Genomic DNA, 12,437 nt, shown 5'->3' on the forward strand with positions numbered 1-12,437 from the left:
TTGTGCTGCTCCTGAGCGCTCAAGGGAAAGGAACCAGTCGTCCAATTTCATCACGCGTGAGGATCTAGAACGACTTCTCGAACATCGAGGCAAGGAAAATACGGTAGACGTGCACTAGCATCAGCCTCCTTATCCTCCTGATTTGCAAAGAGTTCCTCTTCCGAGAGGATACTCTTTTCCTCAATTTTCCTTTTATGACGGAATTGGTAATGCTCGAGAACACATCTCTCGTTTTATGGAGTCACTAGGAGAGCACGAATACAATCATGTCCTCCGCCTGAAAGAGTTCTCAAAGTCACTTACTGGGAGAGCGTACCAAGGTAGTTAATATCGGTTGTACAGGACGATATTACAGGCTTTTATCGGATATCGGAATATACCTATATGATATCAAAAATATCGGCGTTACTAATACAAAATGATATTATCGGTTGTACATGCCGGTATAGACCGATATACCGGTTTTACTTGTACACCGATAATATCTGTTTCGTGAATAAATTTTTCATCAACATGCATCTAGTCTTTGCAGACAAGTATAATGTCAATTGGAGAAGGTAAAAAGCCCTATATATTTGTAATATAAAATCAATGACTATGTGGTAAGATATAAGATGGAAACCGTATTTCGATTGCAAGACAGAGAAATATAAAAAATAAATATGAAGAATAATAAAAAAGTTATAACGGCATAATGGGACAACAATCACAACGTTGGCTAATAAACCACCTTGTATTTATGTGTATGATTCTTATTATTTTTTTACTATGTTTTTATAATTATTTGAATTTCTATATTAAATGATGTATCGCCTGTAAAAACAGATATTATGACTTGTATAAGTGTATAGGACCCGACCGATACGATACCGATACGCGATATTAACTACCTTGGAGTGTACACCTGGTACAAAAACATTGCCCCAAACAGCGTATCCAACTGGTGTGATATGGTAACCGCTTTCTACAAGAAGTATTTCTTCATATCCGAGCAAATCACCTTTTCAGATTTGGGGAGAATGTTCCAACGAAACAATGAGCATCCAAATGATTATATCAAGAGGTTCAAAATCCAGGCACTGGATTGTCACGATCCAAATATGATTGAACAAAGATTAGTGGAATTATGCATTAATAGGATGGTACCCATCTATCGTGCTATGCTGAAGAATCTGCAATTTCAAACATCCTCTGAACTTTGTGAAGATGTTAAGCACTCGAATACAACGGCACCTGCCCTGCTAGAAAGAACCAGGCCTGCCAGGAATGAAAATCTTTATGATATTTGTAGAAGCATACATCCCACCAACAGGAAATACAACCTTCAGCCTCCTGTAAGAAGTTTCATTGAAGAAGCAAGAGGAAAACCACCGAGATACCAAACAGATTTGTTGTTCCTTTACTTTTTGGAATACGAACCAAAGGAATTGATCCAAGTACATGATTTATTTATAAGTTGGAGGCGTGGGAATACAAACGGAACTAGGTGGACTATAGGTTTAATTGCTTGGTCTCAACTATACAAAGTTGGTGTAATTTTGTGTAGCGGCTTAATCCTGAGAGTATTCAGTTCTGGACTAGGTCCCGGGTTTTTCTGCATTTGCGGTTTTCCTCGTTAACAAAATCTTGCCGTGTCATTTACTTTTATTTTCCGCATTATAATTGTTTTATTATAATTAAAGTAAATCACACAAACATTAATTCATGTTTACTTGATAAGTGAATCTTATTGTGTTTGGTTAAGTCCGAATCTTTTTATCAAGTAAACATACTTCGTTGTTGTATTGTCTCGATCTTGTATCCATAGACGATCACACGAAGTGTGAACCGATTAGTTGTATTGTCTCGACTCAGTCCATAGACAATCACTTTCGGAGAAAGGACTTATAGGTAGGAAAAGTTTTAGATTGAGGTATATTTGGGTATCCTCGTACTTTTCAGAACCGGTGGAACTTCATCCGACTAAAAGGTATGTGGATACTTGAACTTATCTGTCACTCAAAAGTCTACCTCTCTATCTCTTATTCTTGAGACAAAGTCGTATAAGTATGATAGTTTTCATACATACACATTTGCTATTTCGAGCCGAGTTTACTCGCCTATATTTTTCTCAAAATATGTGTTGGTAAGCTTTCGCTTTAACCACTTTTCATATTAACCCGTAACGAAAGTCATGATGACGTTTGAATCTTGAAAATAGATTTGATGAAGATAATTGTGAATAACGACTGTTATAACATTATAGAAGAATGTATCAATGATTGAAATGTAGAGTTGAGATTATGTAACCAACTATGGATATAAACATATATAGTGTGTTCGCACATTAGTGTATAAATCCATGTTCCGGAAACCAAGTGTGTGCATACGGTATTGGTGAAGGAGACAGGTTGGGTACGCGTACCAGCGGAAGTTTTCGAACCGAAAATTTCTGCTGAGTTTGTAAGTTTGCAAACTGTTAAGCCATTCACCTTAGGTACGCGTACCCACGGAAGTTTTCGACCGAAAACTTCTGCTGAGTTTTTAAACTCAAATCCGTTAGCTATGGTACATGTACCCGTACGCGTACCCAAGATGGTTATATTTCTCAAATCGGAAGTTCATGAACTTAAACAATAAATCAATAAGGAATGCAATCTTTGCAAACCGTGGCTATATTGTTCATGAATTGATTCAAGTGAATCAAACCGATTTTGTTTCAATTGTGTTTATGCATAAAGACCTAAGAAATTGAACAACTCTTAAACTAGTTCTTTTGAAGTCATTTGAACTAGTTGTGAAGCAGATGAATACGGTTAATGTAAAAATGCTCATATGGCTAACCATTGGTTAACTATTTGTGAACCAACCAAGTGTACACGTTTAGGTTTGGTTACTCAAACCTAAATAAAATACATTTCTTTTGTGTGTGACAAGATAAGTTTCGATCTACGGTTGAAAGATATTAGCTTGGTTAAATCAGGTTTTTCATCTAACGGTGAATATTGAATGCTTTGTTACTAAGGTAACTTAGATGCAAACCCTGATTTGAAAAGCTATATAAAGGAGACATCTAGCAACTGGAAAAACTAATCCCCACACCTCCTGTGTGAAACTAGTTGGTTTTGCTAGAGTCGGTTATCCTTAAACCTTAGGTTTCTTCTCGAGACCCTGTAGGTTAACGACTGAAAGACTTCATTGGGATTGTGAATCCAGACAAAACTACTTCTCTTGTAGTTGAGCGATCTGATCTTGCCATTTTCTATCTGAAAAAGTGGGGGTCAAACAACCACACCCAAAATTTAGTTTGGCAATCTGAATAGACAAACTCCAATATACTTTCAAGAGAATCAACTAGACAATTAGACTCAATGTATAAAAAGTATATCAAAGAGTTTTATATCTATATCTCTTGATTCAATCTGCAATCAGCAAATAGGGATTTGCGATCCCGATTGAATATAAGAGGATTAACTTGATCGGTACCAAAGACCAATGTTCAAGTGTCAATCAATTCACTCAACAACCCTAAGGCCGGATACAAGAGCTGATTGATCTTAACGTACAACCTGTGATATTTCTATTATATAAATAAATATAATGCAGAAAAGAAATAACACAGACACAAGAATTTTGTTAACGAGGAAACCAAAAATGCAGAAAACCCCCGGGACCTAGTCCATAATAAACACACACTGATTAAAAGTTGTTACACCAATTTCCTACTACCTATTAGGACTATATGTAATACCTTCTTCAGCACTTGTAGAACTCCTAGCAGATTACCGATTCTCTTTAGAAATTCTTCACACAAATCTTCTAGCAAAACCCGAGGCTCTCTTTAGAAGATACTACAACACGATTGATACGATTCGATATTTTGTTTGTACAAAACACCAGTTTGATTTCCCTTTAGATATGAATCAAGGTTTTGGAAATCTTGTGTTTATTTTGATAAAAACAATTACTAGGTAAAAGTAATATCAAAGCAAACTTGTAGATTAGGGATTATTATACTCTTCAAAAATAGGAAGAGAAACCTAATAACTCTACAACAAGAACAACTAGAATAAATCTAGAGATATCTTGTTTAAAACTTCTCAAGGATTTTACGAGATGCATCAATAGAAGTTTTTATTTCTATTCTCCGATTTCGACTAACAAGTGTAGGTATACGTTCGGAAACTGAAATCTATCAAAACCTAAGGTTTATGATCAACAACTCTTGAATGGTTTTATATCAGAAGAGAAAACCTTAGAATAGACAAGAGGTGACAAACCTAGATTACAAGTTGTATGATCAATCACGAAGATTAAATCCAACTTGGCTTTGTGATCCCCAATACAAAGACTTTTTATCTCACTCTTTTTCACGAAGAACAGAAGACATGGAAACAACCTGCAAAGCTTAGGCCAATTTTCCAAAGGGGATAAAAACTGTGTAAACTCACGAACCCTTTATTTATAGTGAAAAGTTAGCTTGAAAATAAAGCTAGGGTTTTGGTTATTTTTCTTTTTCAAGACTCTCCTAATTATGGGAGTCTTTCCTAAGTTACAAATATTATGCATAAATAATTAATTAAATAATTAAATAGCAAATATTTATTTATGTGAATAAATCACATTCTAACTTAGGCAGGAATTAAAAGTTATCTCAAACACTTTAATATGGTAATCAAATATGTTTGGAATAATAGCCATCTTGCTTATACAAGGAAACATCACCAACTTGACCAAAAATAGTTTTTAGTCACGAATTGGGCCCAAGTCCATGAACTACTACAAACAGCCCATGGATTGTTTCCTACTAACGAACTTTAATAAATCGCTCATAACTTCATCGTTATAACTCGGAGTTGAGTGATTCTTGACTCGTTGGATTCATAAGATCATTCACTATAACATGATATTATTTACAAGAATAAAGGTTATTGTATCCAAGGACATGAATCAAATAACCTCAAGTATATATACATAAATGTAATTTACCGTTGTCGAAATTGTTCCATAGAGTGAGCATATATCTTGATAGATTAGAAAGGTAGAATTGAACAAGAATCCAAATGAAATCAATCACATACCTTTGTTGATGAAATACTTTTTGATGTCTTCTTGTAGTCTTCAATCTTCAATCTTCATCCTTTAAGGATAACTTCGATTCAACTTCTTAAACCTAATTTAGTCCGAAACTATCTTTAGTATGCTAAATCAAGAATGCATTTTGGAAACTAAAATTGACAACTAACTTGACATACCAACGCTAGTGGGTTCAACCGATCAGTGCTCTAACAATCTCCCCCTTTGTCAATTTTAGTGACAAAACCATTTTACATATGGCTTGTACTTGTTAAAAGCAAAAAAGACAAGCTTGATTTCCTTGGTTCTTCAAATCTTCATGTGTTCATCCTGTACTTGTTGAAGATCCATCATAGTATTATTACACAACATCAAAGTTTCATTGTATCACAACTTTGACAATAATACTACGGTGATATGTATCACTCCCCCTTAGTCAATACTCCAACTCAACAAGAAAACCACTTCCCTTACATAATGATCCGTAAACCATATGTATTTTTAGTGTGAACTACACATTAATTCTCCCCCTTTTTGTTAATACAAATTGGAAAAGGCACGAAAACTAGTGGGATCCTCATGAAATTTTCAAGGAGACACTTCATGACCAAAAGAAAGAAACATATCAACTTTGTTTAGACGATATCACATAGTCGAAACTTAGTGCCTTAATGTTTATTAAGATACAAGTTAACTCCTACATGTTCCACAACCGCTTCTCCCTTCAAAGATATAGCAATTAAGCACAAGTTCAAAAGAACTCTCCCCCATTAGATGTCATTCCCGAAAGAACAACAAGAGTGACCTTACTCCAGAGATAAGGATTTATATATTGGATTTTAGAAAACCCACAAGGAGATACGAACTAAGAACCAATCATTGTAAGTCTCTCATGAGATCAAGTTACTGAACAATAGAACTATCTCATGGTAATAATACACAATATGTAATCATGAAGATCAAATATTGTGATCATCTTTTCTAAGATACAAACTTGTATGAACAAGAATTTATATGCTTAGAAGGAAGAATAATCTTTTCCATAAGGATTTACACCAATAATGGTTACCATAAGAGTATGAAAAATATTCTTTGACAATAAAAACCAACATCCATGGCTTTGATAATTGCTTCTAACCTGTTATATTTAAGAATTCCAATCACAAATCAAGTTAAGTAATAAAGACTCATACACGTGGTATCTAACCATATTCATCTTAACCATAACTAGTTCAAATGACTCAAATGAACTAGTTAGAGAGTTGTTCAATTGCAAGGAAATCTTATGTAACTACACAAGAAACAATTGAAGCAAAGGCGATTTGATTCACTTGAATCAGTTCATGAACTTTATATCCACGGTTTGAAAAATGCATTCCTTAGTTTATATAAGTATATGTTCACAAATAATTGTCTTTAGATATAACCTAACTCAAGTTCGCAGACTAGGTTCGCAGACTTAAGTTACCGGGCAGAGTTTATAATCTCCAGCAGAAATTCTCGGGTATGAGAACTTCGCCGGTTCGCGGACTGGGTTCGCGGACTTAGTTTCACGCAAGTAGTTTGTCAACTCCAGCAGAAATTCTCGGGTTTGAGAACTTCGGCAGTTCGCGGACTTGGCTCACGCCATTCTTCCGGTTCTCTTGATCAATAAAGTTCGCAAACTTTGTTTCAAGGAATATGACTTATACATAAATGTGTTTCCACAATAATGCTTATGTCCATCATTGATTATGTAATCTAAACTCTCATTCCAATCATTGAAACATTCTTACAGGACGTTATATAGTTGTTACACCATTTCTCGTCAAAGCAATTTTCAAAGTGATTGAAACATATCATGACTTTCGTCACTAAGTAAAGATGAACTTGGTTGAAGCAAAATCTTACCAACATATACTTTGAGAAATATGTAAGCGAGTTAGACTCAGATCGAAACAATAAATTGTTCCAGATATCCAGAAATTACCCAACACAATATGTGCGCCCCAATTCTTTTGCAATCCTCACCGCATTTAATAGGGATTCATGGTGAGGATGCACTTTCAACACAATCAGGTTGTGTTGAGGTGAGAAAAATCTTGCTCACCGCAGGTATTCGAAACAAAATCAAACATGGAATCTATGAATTTAACAACTTCCTTGAAACTTTCAATAATCGTTCCATACCTTTTTAAGATGTTATCCCTTGTTGAACTCTTGTATGGGAGATCCTTCTTAATAGTACTCGTTGCTTTATTGGTCTTTTTTGGTAACCATTTCTGAGCAGCTTTTGGAGAAACGTATTTCTTTTTCTCCCCAATATAATTATGGAACTTCTTGGGGGGAATACTGAAAAAACTGATATTATGAGACTCAGTTTTTCTCCAGTTTGGAACATCATATCTTGTCATCTTAACAGAATAAGATCTGGTTTTATCTCGTTTAAGAAATCTACAATTCCTTTGCAAGTGACATGGTTTTCCACAATAAAAACAATGTTTAGTAGAATGGAAAAAGTTATATTTAGTGTTACTTGAATGTCTATGTGCTTGATTTGGAACTTGACAGGATTTCATTTTTTTGTTATCAACAGTTGATAGAGATACTTTATTTTTGTCAACCGTGGAAGGTTTTGGTTGAGAAGAAACTTTAGCTTTGAAAATTTTAACCTCTTTGCAAATACTAGGAGCGTCTATTGCTTCATAGCCCAATCCTCGTGTATCACGATGAATTCTACATGCTCCCAATATCGAGGTTAATTTATCTGAGTTGCTATTTCTAGACAAACTCTTTTTTAAGCTCGAGTTTTCTTCTACCAAACTTTTGACCTTCTCAAGCGCAACAACTAGATCATTCTTGGATGATTCACATTGAACTTTGAGATCTTCTCGTTATGAATAAAATAACAAGTTCATCTCAATGTTTTCCAAGTTATCTAGCTTTGCTTGAAGAATAATTTTCCGATCACGACCTTCGGCAATTTCTTCTTTAAGCTTTCGTATTTCGTTGAGATAATCTATTGCACCAATAGAATCAAGTTGGTCTTTCAAGTCTTTATTTCGACTACGAAGTCCGTCATATTTAACTTTCTCACTGAAAATGGTGTTTTCAGCTTCCGAGAGTTTTTTGACTTTCTTTAAGAAGGTTATTAGCAACCGGATCCACATGGAACACTTCTTCGTCAGAATCAGAATCAGTATCCGCGAGAATTTTTTCAGAAGCTAATGCAACCTTGCCAGCCAACTCTTGGGGATTATAAAATTCAGGTCCATCATCAAGAGTAGGCAAATCTGCTGCATATGCCGATTGTCTACGGCTCCATCTAGGACATACTGAAGACAAGTGCCCGAAACCACGTCAGTTATAGCATTGTACATCATCCTTAGGATATGTTACACTTTTATAAAAACTCTTTTTGTTGTCTCTCAAGAATTTTCTAAATTGTTGTGGAGTAACATCCTTAGTATCTGGCGAACTAGATTTATCCTTAGAGGATTCAGAATTGTTTGCAGCTTTAAGAGAAATCACCTCTTTTCTTGCGTGTTCATTATCAAAGATCTTTGAAAATCCAGCAAGAGTATTTCTGGGGAATGTGGAAAAATCATTTCCTTCTTCAATGGCATGTTTCTTAGACTCGTATCTTTATGGTAGAGACCTGAGAATTTTGCACACAATATCTTTCTCCGGAATAGTTATTCCTAACGCAAATGAGGAGTTAACTATTTGAGAAAGTCTTTGGTTAAACTCATCAAAGGTTTCATCATCAGATATGCGAAGGTTTTCCCAGTCAGAAGTTAGATTTTGAAGCCTTGCTTCTTTCTCTGCGGCATTCCCTTCGAATACAGTTTCTAAGATATCCCAAGCATCTTTAGACTTATTGCACGTAGTAACGTGGTGCTGAAGATATGGGGTAATTGCGTGGATGATCGCATTTAATCCTTCTGAATTTTGCTTTGCAACAAGAATCTCAAGATCATTATAATCACCAATATTCTTTTCAATAGTTATACCGTCTATTGTAACTAATAGAGGATCAATGCCATTAACAATATGAACCCATGATTGAAAATATCGCGATTGAATGAAAGAATGCATATAAATTTTCCGCCATAAATAGTTCGTGCCATCGAAGACTGGCGGTACGTTTATAGAGATAACACCTCTGTCCATAGAATCAGATTGTTACAAACACATACTTATGAGGTCTTAGCGTGTTTGCCTGCTCTGATACCAATTGAAAAAGTGGGGGTCTAACAACCACACCCAAAATTTCGTTTGGCAATCTGAATAGACAAACTCCAATATACTTTCAAGAGAATCAACTAGACAGTTAGACTCAGTCTATAAAAAGTATATGAAAGAGTTTTATATCTCTATCTCTTGATTCAATCCGCAATCAGCAAATAGGGATTTGCGAGCCCGATTGAATATAAGAGGATTAACTTGAACGGTACCAAAGACCAATGTTCAATTTTCAATCAATTCACTCAACAATCCTAAGGCCGGGTACAAGAACTAATTGATCTTAACGTACAACCTGTGATATTTCTATTATATAAAAAAAATATAATGCGGAAAAGAAATAACACAGACACCAGAATTTTGTTAACGAGGAAACCACAAATGCAGAAAAACCCCGGGACCTAGTCCATAATAAACACACACTGATTAAAAGTTGTTACACCAACTTCCTACTACCTATTCGGACTAGATGTAATACCTTCTTCAACATTTGTAGAACTCCTAGCAGAATACCAATTCTCTTTAGAAATTCTTCACACAAATCTTCTATCAGAACCCGAGGCTCTCTTAAGAAGATAACACAACACGATTGGTACGATTCGATATTTTGTTTGCACAAAACACCGGTTTGATTTCCCTTTAGATATGAATCAAGGTTTTGGAAATCTTGTGTTTATTTTGATAAAAACAATTACTAGGTAAAAGTAATATAAAAACAAACTTGTAGATTAGGGCTTATTATACTCTTCAAAAATAGGAAGAGAAACCTAATAACTCTAAAACAAGAACAACTAGAATAAATCTAGAGATATCTTGTTTAAAACTTCTCAAGGATTTTACGAGATGCCTCAATAGAAGTTTTTCTTTCCAGTCTCCGATTTCGACTAACAAGTGTAGGTATACGATCGGAAACTGAAATCTATCAAAACCTAGGGTCTATGATCAGCAACTCTTGAATGGTTTTATATCAGAAGAGAAAACCTTAGAATAGACAAGAGGTGAAAAACCTAGATCACAAGTTGTATGATCAATCACGAAGATTAAATCCAACTTGGCTTTGTGATCCCCAATACAAAGACTTTTATCTCACTCTTGTTCACGAAGAACAGAAGACATGGAAACAACCTGCAAAGCTTACATCAATTTTCCAAAGGGGATAAAAATTGTGTAAACTCACAAACCCTTTATTTATAGTGAAAAGTTAGCTTGAAAACAAAGTTAGGGTTTTGACTATTTTACTTTTTCAAGACTCTCCTAATTATGGGAGTCTTTCCTAAGTTACAAATATTATGCATAAATAATTAATTAAATAGCAAATATTTATTTATGTGAATAAATCACATTCTAACTTAGGCATGAATTAAAAGTTATCTCAAACACTTTAATATGGTAATCAAATATGTTTGAAATAATATCCATCTTGCCTAGACAAGGAAACATCACCAACTTGACCAAAAATAGCTTTTAGTCACGAATTGGGCCCAAGTCCATGAACTACTACAAACAGCCCATGGATTGTTTCCTACTAACGAACTTTAATAAATCGCTCATAACTTCATCGTTATAACTCGGAATTGAGTGATTCTTGGCTCTTTGGATTTATAAGCTCATTCACTATAACATGAGATCCTTTACACGAATAAAGGTTATTGTCTCCAAGGACATGAATCAAATAACCTCAAGTATACATACATAAATGTACATTTACCGTCATCGGAATTGTCCCATAGAGTGAGCATATATCTTGATAGATTAGAAAGGTAGAATTGAACAAGAATCCAAATGAAATAAATCACATACCTTTGTTGATGAAGTACTTGTTGATTTCTTCATGTAGTCTTCAATCTTCAATCTTCATCCTGTAAGGATAGCTTCGATTCAACTTCTTAGACCTAATCTAGTTCGAAACTATCTTTAGTATGCTAAATCAAGAATGCATTTTGGCAACTAAAATTGACAACTAACTTGACATACCAATGCTAGTGAGCAATGCTCTAACACTATCGTACGAGTTCAGTTGAATAATTGACTTGAGACTATATCTCCGATAGGGCAAGATAAAAAGAAATCACAAACATCTCCGTCTCATCGTTTGTGATTCCGCAATATCTAGTTTCGCTACCATACGATTTAGATTATTGTGAGGTGATTGATAATTCTAGGCTGTTCTTCGGGAATATAATTTCGGGTTATCGATTGGTTACTGTTCACCTTGATTTTATAAAAAGATGGAACAAAACTCTTAGGTTTATCTGTGGGAGACAGATTTATCTAGTATCGTAGACTTTTCTGAGTAATACAGATTTGTTTATTAAAATCTTCGACTTTGAGTCATAGCAACTCTTGGTTGTGGGTGATATCAGCTAAGGGAATCAAGTGCGTAGTATCCTGCTGGGATCAGAGACGTAAGGAACGCAACTGTACCTTGAATCAATGTGAGATTGATTAGGGTTTAACTACAGTCCAGACCGAAGTTAGTTTGTAGTAGGCTAGTGTCTGTAACGGCTTAATATAGTGTGGTGTTCAATCTAGACTAGGTCCCTGGGTTTTTCTGCATTTGCTGTTTCCTCGTTAACAGAATTTACGGTGTCTGTGTTATTTCTATTCGGCATTATATTTTGTTACATAATTGAAATATCACAGGTTGTGCGTTATCAATCAATTAGAATATCCAACCTTTGGTTGTTGATTCAAATTGTTTGACACTTGGTGTTGATGGTAGTTTTTAGCTTAGGTTTAAAATCGTAAAACCTTGCATCTGATGTGACGTCACTCTGCAAGGAAACAGTGTCGTGAGTGATAACCTCTCCACCGACATATTTGTTGAGCCGTTCAATATATCCACATGAAATTTATCCAGACTGGCGAGTATAGCAACCATCCCATATGTCTTGTAAATTTCGGCGTTTTGCCTATATTTAAGTTCTTTTGAATACCTTCTATGCTATGTTCTCCGGTTGAACCCTTAATGTTGATATGGCATGACAATTTGCGTTCACTCGCAGTATAGTAGCACGAATCTCCAAATATCAAGGATAAGATCTTTGCATAAGGTATTTAATCAGAAAGGCATGTTGCTCTCTGGCAATGAACTTAAAAGAAATTTGTGTCAACACATAGAATTCAATCAATTGTCCTGACTAACTTGCATAAGTTAG

Source organism: Papaver somniferum, chromosome 6, assembly GCF_003573695.1.
Source record: "Papaver somniferum cultivar HN1 chromosome 6, ASM357369v1, whole genome shotgun sequence".
NCBI classification, from domain to species: domain Eukaryota; kingdom Viridiplantae; phylum Streptophyta; class Magnoliopsida; order Ranunculales; family Papaveraceae; genus Papaver; species Papaver somniferum.